Below are 7397 nucleotides of genomic sequence, written 5' to 3'. Positions count from 1 at the left end.
CTCTCTCTCTCTCTCTCTCTCTCTCTCTCTCTCTCTCTCTCTCTCTCTCTCTCTCTCTCCTTTCTCTGCTTCAGAGAGGCAGCAAATAGCTCCCAACATCTAGACTTTTGGTTCATAGGAACTGTCGGATGGGTGTAGATGTAGCCATGAGACTTACGATGCACATGCACAGCTGGAGGGTGGTGTGCTGTCAAGCCTGGAGAATGTGTCTCAAGCCCATACCTTCAAAAAGTGTCATTTGAAGTCCTGGCACAGGGTTCCTAGGTCTGGATTTGTTTCTGTTGTGGAGTTTGGATGAACTAAAAGATATTATTCAGACAGAGGGGCAGTTAAGTTGAGTTGGGAGGTAGATATAAAGGAAATGTTAGTTTCTTGAGGAGTGAAGGTGGTGGTGGTGGTGGTGCATAATTTTTGAAGACATCTTTGTCCAGAGGGGAGAGGGAAATCTGGGGCCACCACAGAGGATGAATCACCTGATTGTGGCCCATACTAACTGGCCACATTGAATTTTTCTCCTTTTCTTTAATTAATTATTTTTTGAAGTCTTATTTTCTTAAGCTTTTTTATTATTTAAATGCATTTTATACATCAAACAAATTAATAATATTGAGTATTTTGAGAATCAAATAAAACAAAAAATGTTCAACTTTTATATTCATATCCATTCATACCCTAAAATATCATTAATGAATATTTAATACTATCCATAACTGAGGATCCTATATCTATTGTTGAGTACTAAATTGTTTCAAAACATATAAAATATTCTTTGGGAGTTAAGCATAGTAAAGGAGCATAAAATATTAAAAATGAATCATTAAGAAATATATTCAAAAGCCTTATATGATAACACCTGACATAGTGAGAGAGTATTTAAAAGGTATTATATATCTGTGTACATTGTCTAACAATCAGTTTATTTAAAAAAGATTATCAGTGTTTCTAGGAGAGAAATAATTTTATCAGTAAGTATATTTTAAAAATATCAAAATAGCAAAAACTCTTTGAAGTTAAACATTAAGAAAATGCTGGCGCTCTGTCTCTCTCTCTGTCTCTCTCTCTCTCCCCCCTCCCCTCTACTTCTCTTTCCACTGCCACCTTGCCCTTCTCTCTCTTAATAAACCTCACTGGAACTGTTTAGCCTGGTGTGATCTTTCTGAAGCCTAGCAAAGATCTCAACATTGGTGCCAAAGACTTCGGTGATCCCTACACAGGAGAACTGTGTAGCGCCAGGTGCGACCATGAAGCTGCTGCTGCTGCTGTTGCTGCTGCTGCTGCTGCTGCAGAACCGACACCACATGGACGGCCACCTCCACCATCACTGCCTGCAGCCACTGCTACACCACATGGATTTCCGCTGCCGTAGACCTCCCACCACTGCAAGACTCACAGACTTCTACCATGTGAGCTGTGCCACCACAGCCCACCACGTGCTTCTTGCCACACCAACCACGGTTCCACACAACTGCTACCCAACTGTGGAAGCCCACAAACACACACTGGCATATTGACTGGAGGTACATTCATACACTGTTTTCAGCCACAGTGAGTGATGTCCACCTTGAAAGTCTTGGGTTCTGGAGAATAATGTGCAATGGATATTCTTGATGTGGCAAGATCGATGTGTGCTGGATCTCACATGGGAACAGCCCGAAGACACCGAAAGGAAGAGTTGCACAAAACCAAAGATCGGTAGATAGCTGTACTGCATCTAAGCACCTTGAGAGTCACTCCTGAGACACACGTCAAACAGCCAGGATTTTGGCAGAAGTCACTCCATGTAGCACATCCTACACACAGAAACCTTTCTCTCCTCAGTCAGGTCTTTACAATTGTGACGTTATGTTCTCCACATTTGCTTCTGGAGGGTGGGGGAATGCCCATAAGATTCAGAAGAGAAAGGAAACTTACAGGAGTGAACAGACTCACAGGGTTTAGCAAGCTCTTTAGACTTAACAAAAGTCACAAGTCTCCTCCCCAAAGTTATATATTCAGCAATGATTGCTAAGGAGAGGCAATTGCCTAAGGAGCAGAGCTGGTTACTCCAGAGATGCATCTTCATGAGTCATCAGCCATACTGAGTTGGGTTTTCAGTGGTCCAGCTGCCTTTGAATCATCAAGTAGCTCAATAAACTTACTGGTTTGCAAAAGAAAGGAGGAAAGAAAGAAAGAAAGAAAGAAAGAAAGAAAGAGAGAGAGAGAGAGAGAGAGAGGAAGGAAGGAAGGAAGAGAGAGAGAGAGAGAAAGAAGGAAAAGAAAAGAAAAGAAAAGAAAAGAAAAGGAAATGCTGGGGTCCCCAATGGAGGAGCTAGAGAAAGGACCCAAGGAGCTGAAGGGGTTTGTAAACCCATAGGAGAAATAACAATAAGAACCAACCAGATCCCCCCAGAGCTCCCAGGGACTAAACCACCAATCAAAGAGTACACATGGAGGGACCCATGGCTCCAGCTGCATATGTGGCAGAGGATGGCCTAGTCCATCATCATTGGGAGAGGCCTTGGTCCTGTGAAAGCTCTGTGCCACAGTGTAGGGGAATGCCAGGGCCAGAAAGCAGGAGTGGGTCGGATAGCCAGGGGAGGAAGGAGAGGATAGGGTGTTTTCTGAGGGGAAACCAGGAAAGAGGATAACATTCGAAATGTAAATAAAATAATTTTTTTTTAGAAAAAGTGCTAGTTTCAAGCACAGTGAGAAAAAGTTATCAATAATATTTCCATGAGATTTATACAACACAATTTTAGTATTTTCAACTGTTAATATTCAGCAAACAGAGTAATTAAGAAATATTTTGTTATGTCTCCCTTTTCATTTCTGATTTTATTAATTTGGATACTATCTCTGTGCCCTCTGGCTAGTCTGGCTAAAGGTTTATCTATCTTGTCGATTTTCTCAAAGAACCAGCTCCTGGTTTTTTTTTTTTTGATACTTTGTATAGTTTTTGTTTCTATTTAGTTGATTTCAGCCCTGAGTTTGATTATTTCCTGCAGTCTACTCCTCTTGGGTGTATTTGCTTCTTTTTGTTCTAGAGCTTTCAGGTGTGCTGTCAAGCTGCTAGTGTAAGCTCTCTCCAGTTTCATTTTGGAGGCATTTAGAGCTATGAATTTTCCTCTTACCACTGATTTCATTGTGTCCCATAAGTTTTGGTATGATGTGTCTTCATTTTCATTAAATTCTAAAAAGACTTTAATTTTTTCTTTATTTCTTCCTTGACCAAGTTATCACTGAATAGAGCATTGTTTAGCTTCCATGTGTATGTGTTTTTGTTGGTATTTAAGACCAGCCTTAGTCCGTAGTGATCAGAAAGGGTGCATGGGATTATCTCAATCTTCTTGTATATGTTGAGGCTGATTTTGTGACCAATTATATGGTCAATTTTGGAGAAGATATCATGGGGTGCTGAGAAGGTACATTCTTTTGACTTAAAATGAAATGTTCTATAAATATGTTAGATCCATTTGGTTCATAACTTCTGTTAGTTTCACTGTCTCTCTGTTTAGTTTCTGTTTCCATGATCTGTCCATTGCAGAGAGTGAGGTGTTGAAGTCTTCCACTATTATTGTGTGGGGTACGATGTATGCTTTGAGCTTTAGTAAAGTTTCTTGTATGAATGTGGTTGCCCTTGCATTTGGAGCATAGATGTTTAGAATTGAGAGTTCATCTTGGTAGATGTTTTTCCTTTGACCAGTATGAAGTGTCCTTCCTTATCCTTTTGATGATTTTTGGTTGAAAGTCAATTTTATTTGATATTAGAATGACTACTCTAGCTTGTTTCTTGGGACCATTTGCTTGGAAAATTGTATTCCAACCTTTTACTCTGAGGTAGTATCTGTCTTTGTCACTGAGGTGTGTTTCCTGTATGCAGCAAAATGCTGGGTCCTGTTTACATATCCAGTCTGTTAGCCTATGTCTTTTTATTGGGGAATTGAGTCTGTTGATGGTAAGAGATATTAAGGAAAAGTGATTGTTATTCCCTATTACTTTTGTTGTTAGAGGTGGCATTATGTTTGTGTACCTATCTTCTTTTGGAGTTCTTGAAAGATTGCTTTCTTGCTTTTTCTAGGATGTAGTTTCCCTCCTTGTGTTGGTGTTTTCCATCTATTATCCTTTGTAGGGCTGGATTTGTGGAAAGATATTGTGTAAATTTGGTTTTGTCATGGAATATTTTGCTTTCTCCGTCTATGATAATTGAGAGTTTTGCTGGGTATAGTAGTCTGGGCTGGCATTTGTGTTCTTGTAGGGTATGACATCTGCCCAGGATCGTCTAGCTTTCATAGTCTCTGGTAAGAAGTCTGGTGTAATTCTAATAGGCCTGCCTTTATATGTTACTTGACCTTTTTCCCTTACTGCTTTTAATATTCTTTCTTTATTTAATGTATTTGGTGTTTTGATTATTATGTGATGGGAGGAATTTCTTTTCTGGTCCAGTCTATTTGGAGTTCTGTAGACTTCTTGTATGTTCATGGGCATCTCTTTCTTTAGATTAGGGAAGTTTTCTTCTATAATTTTGTTGAAGATATTTACTGGCCCTTTAAGTTGGGAATCTTCACTCTCTTCTATGTCTATTATCCTTAGGTTTGGTCTTCTCATTGCATTCTGGATTTCCTGGATGGCTTTGGTTAGGAGTGTTTTGTATTTTGCATTTTCTTTGATTGTTGTGTCAATGTTTTCTATGGTATCTTCTGCCCCTGAGATTCTCTCTTCTATTTCTTGTATTCTGTTAGTGATGCTTGCATCTATGACTCCTGATTTCTTTCCTAGGTTTTCTAACTCCAGGGTTATCTCCTCTTACAATATCTTTATTGTTTCTATTTCCATTTTTAGATTCTGGATGATTTTGTTCAGTTCCTTCACTTGTTTGACTGTGTTTTCCTGTAATTTTTAAGGGATTTTTGTGTTTCCTCTTTAAGAGCTTCTGTTTACCCGTGTTCTCCTGTATTTCTTTAAGGGAGTTATGTATGACCTTCTTAATGTCCTCTCTCACCATCATGAGAAGTGATTTTAGATCCACATCTTGCTTTTCCAGTGTGATGATAGTATATCCAGGACTTGCTATGGTGGGAGATTTGGGTTCTGATGATGCCAAGTAACCTTGATTTCTATTGCTTATGTTCTTTTTTTTTTTTTTTTTTTTTTTTTTTTTTTTTTTTTTGGTTTTTCAAGGCAGGGTTTCTCTGTATAGCCCTGGCTGTCCAGGAACTCACTCTGTAGACCAGACTGGCCTCAAACTCAGAAATCTGCCTCCCTCTGCCTCCCAAGTGCTGGGATTAAAGGCAAGTGCCACCATGCCCAGCTTGTTGCTTATGTTCTTACACTTGCTTACTGCCACCAGATTATTTCTAGTGCTACCTTCCCTTGATATATCTGAGTGGGGTCTGTCCCTCAGAGTTCAGCTGTCTCTGTCAATTATTTTATTTATTTACATCCCAAATGTTGCACTCCCATCCTGGTCCCCTCCCAGAGTTCTTCACCTCATCCCCGCTCCCATTTGCCTTTGAGAGAGGGCCCCCCAGGCATCCCTCTTTCCTGGAGTATCCCATTGAATTTTTCAAAACAGAAACTTCTGACCCAGAGTCTATTTAAAACTTAACTGGTTGGCCTGCAATTGACACAGTGACCAAGGGTTCTTGGAGGCTTAGGAGGGTAGAGTCCTGGCTCCTTCATTTAGGTTCACTGTTGATCACTTTTTCAGTTGAGAGGGTTTCCTGGGTTTAGGACAGTTTGAAGGTTCATTCTTCTAGTGCCCCTCTACCTTGAAACAATATGTACACTGATCCCTTTCCAGTGGGGCCTTCTTTATCTTCTTGTTTTTTCCTGTTTTGTTTGTTTGTTTGTTTGTTTTTAATACTAGTAGTTGGAAACATGGAGTGAGTTTACTGGAAAACATGACCTTTGTCTGTCTATGTGTGTGGCTCAATGAATGGCCAAGGCAGCTTATTTTTGTCTTTTTTTTTTTTAGTGTTTTGATTATTGTAAATCTCTTGGGTCACTTTGATGAACTGAGAGGTTTATCCCTGCCAAGTCCTCTATCTTTCGGAGTTTTGTTTTGTTTCTAGATGTCCAGAGGTGATTGAGTGACAAACTAAGCTGAATTTCCTAGCATTTTTTGGAACCTGTGCATCAATAGATCAAAAGATATATATATATATATATATATATATATATATATATATATATATATATATATATATCCCAAATGTTTGCGCTGCACCCTAAATTCCAGTTGTTAGGTACCAGTGAAAAGTGTCCAGGGTCTGGGAACCTCATTGGTATTGGGGATTGGGATCCCAGTCGGGGCTCTTGGATGGAGAGGCTGTTTCAAAGGGAAGTGACTCTCCACATCCTCTCTCTCTCTCTCTCTCTCTCTCTCTCTCTCTCTCTCTCTCTCTCCCTCCCTCCCTCCCTCCCTCCTTTCCTCCCTCCCTCTTTCCCTCCCTCTCCCCCACCCCCACCCCTGCCTCTGTCCCAATATGTCAGTATGTTCCCTTTTCTCTGAAGTAAAGAGGCAAAAGTTAGAGACAGTCATATCAGGTAGTAGTGGGTGTAGAGGATGGAGTCCAGGAGGGCAGTAGGGCTTGGGAGTGATCAGAAAGGGGGTCTGGGTCTTCCAGTTCCAGAAGCAGAGAAAGGATCACAGATCAGGAAAGGGTGATGCCCTCTGAAGTCATTGTCCCTGCTCCGGGAGGGAGCAACACCTTCTACAATGGAAAAACAAGCCAGTGACAGGGAACCCAGCATTAGAGCAGAGCAACCTGCCCCCCATCCCAGGCAAGCCCACTCACAGCCTCCGGTAGCTCAGGCCATGGTGCAGCTTTGTGGCTGGTACTGCAAGGGTTTAGGACCTTGAGAGATCCCATCTTCTGGGCAGTAGTGGATCGGGCTGGGCTGGTGCCCAAAGTAAGCATATTCTGGACCGGTGCCCCACGAATGGCCCCTCCACTGAATTCTCTGACCCCCTTCCCCTTAGAGGCGCTGGAGGAGGGGCAGGTGTGTGTGACTCCATGAGCAGACTGGGATAACTAGAATTTTCCTGTCCTGGAGAGAAAAGGAGACTTTTTCTTTCCTCCCTTCTTTCCTTCCTTTCTTCCTCCATCCCTTCCTCTTTCCTCCCCATTTCTTTTTCCATACTAGACAAAAGACAAATAACTAACAACGTGCACAGGGTGCCACCTAGTGGCCGAATCCAGAGAAATCCGCAGAGTTTTTTTGTTTGTTTGTTTTAACATTTAAAAACATTTTAATTAAATAGAATTGAATCACATTCTTGTTTCCCCTTTGTACCACTGCTCCTCCTATAGACCCCCCTTCAATACCTACAATATCTTTTTTGTCATGTTCCTTAAAACTTATAAAATATTATAACAATAAAAATAAGTATTATAAAAGTTGTTTGATATAAAACA

At 40.8% G+C, this 7397-nt stretch overlaps 1 long non-coding RNA gene across 1 annotated transcript in view; it reads right to left on the bottom strand.

Annotated features, from left to right (window-relative positions):
* Positions 1–6506: 6506 nt before the first annotated feature.
* Positions 6507–7397, bottom strand: part of LOC116098107 — a 5588-nt gene continuing 4697 nt past the window's right edge. Inside the window, exons 2-3 of the long non-coding RNA XR_004121703.1 lie at positions 6777–7029; positions 6507–6692 (exon numbers count right to left, since the gene is read on the bottom strand). This is a non-coding gene — a long non-coding RNA (uncharacterized LOC116098107). The remainder of the gene's footprint in view (positions 6693–6776; positions 7030–7397) is intronic.

The sequence above is a fragment of the Mastomys coucha genome, unplaced genomic scaffold (assembly GCF_008632895.1).
Source record: "Mastomys coucha isolate ucsf_1 unplaced genomic scaffold, UCSF_Mcou_1 pScaffold20, whole genome shotgun sequence".
Lineage (NCBI taxonomy): Eukaryota > Metazoa > Chordata > Mammalia > Rodentia > Muridae > Mastomys > Mastomys coucha.
Note: the sequence above shows the minus strand (reverse complement) of the source record. Positions and strands in the feature narration are given on the sequence as shown.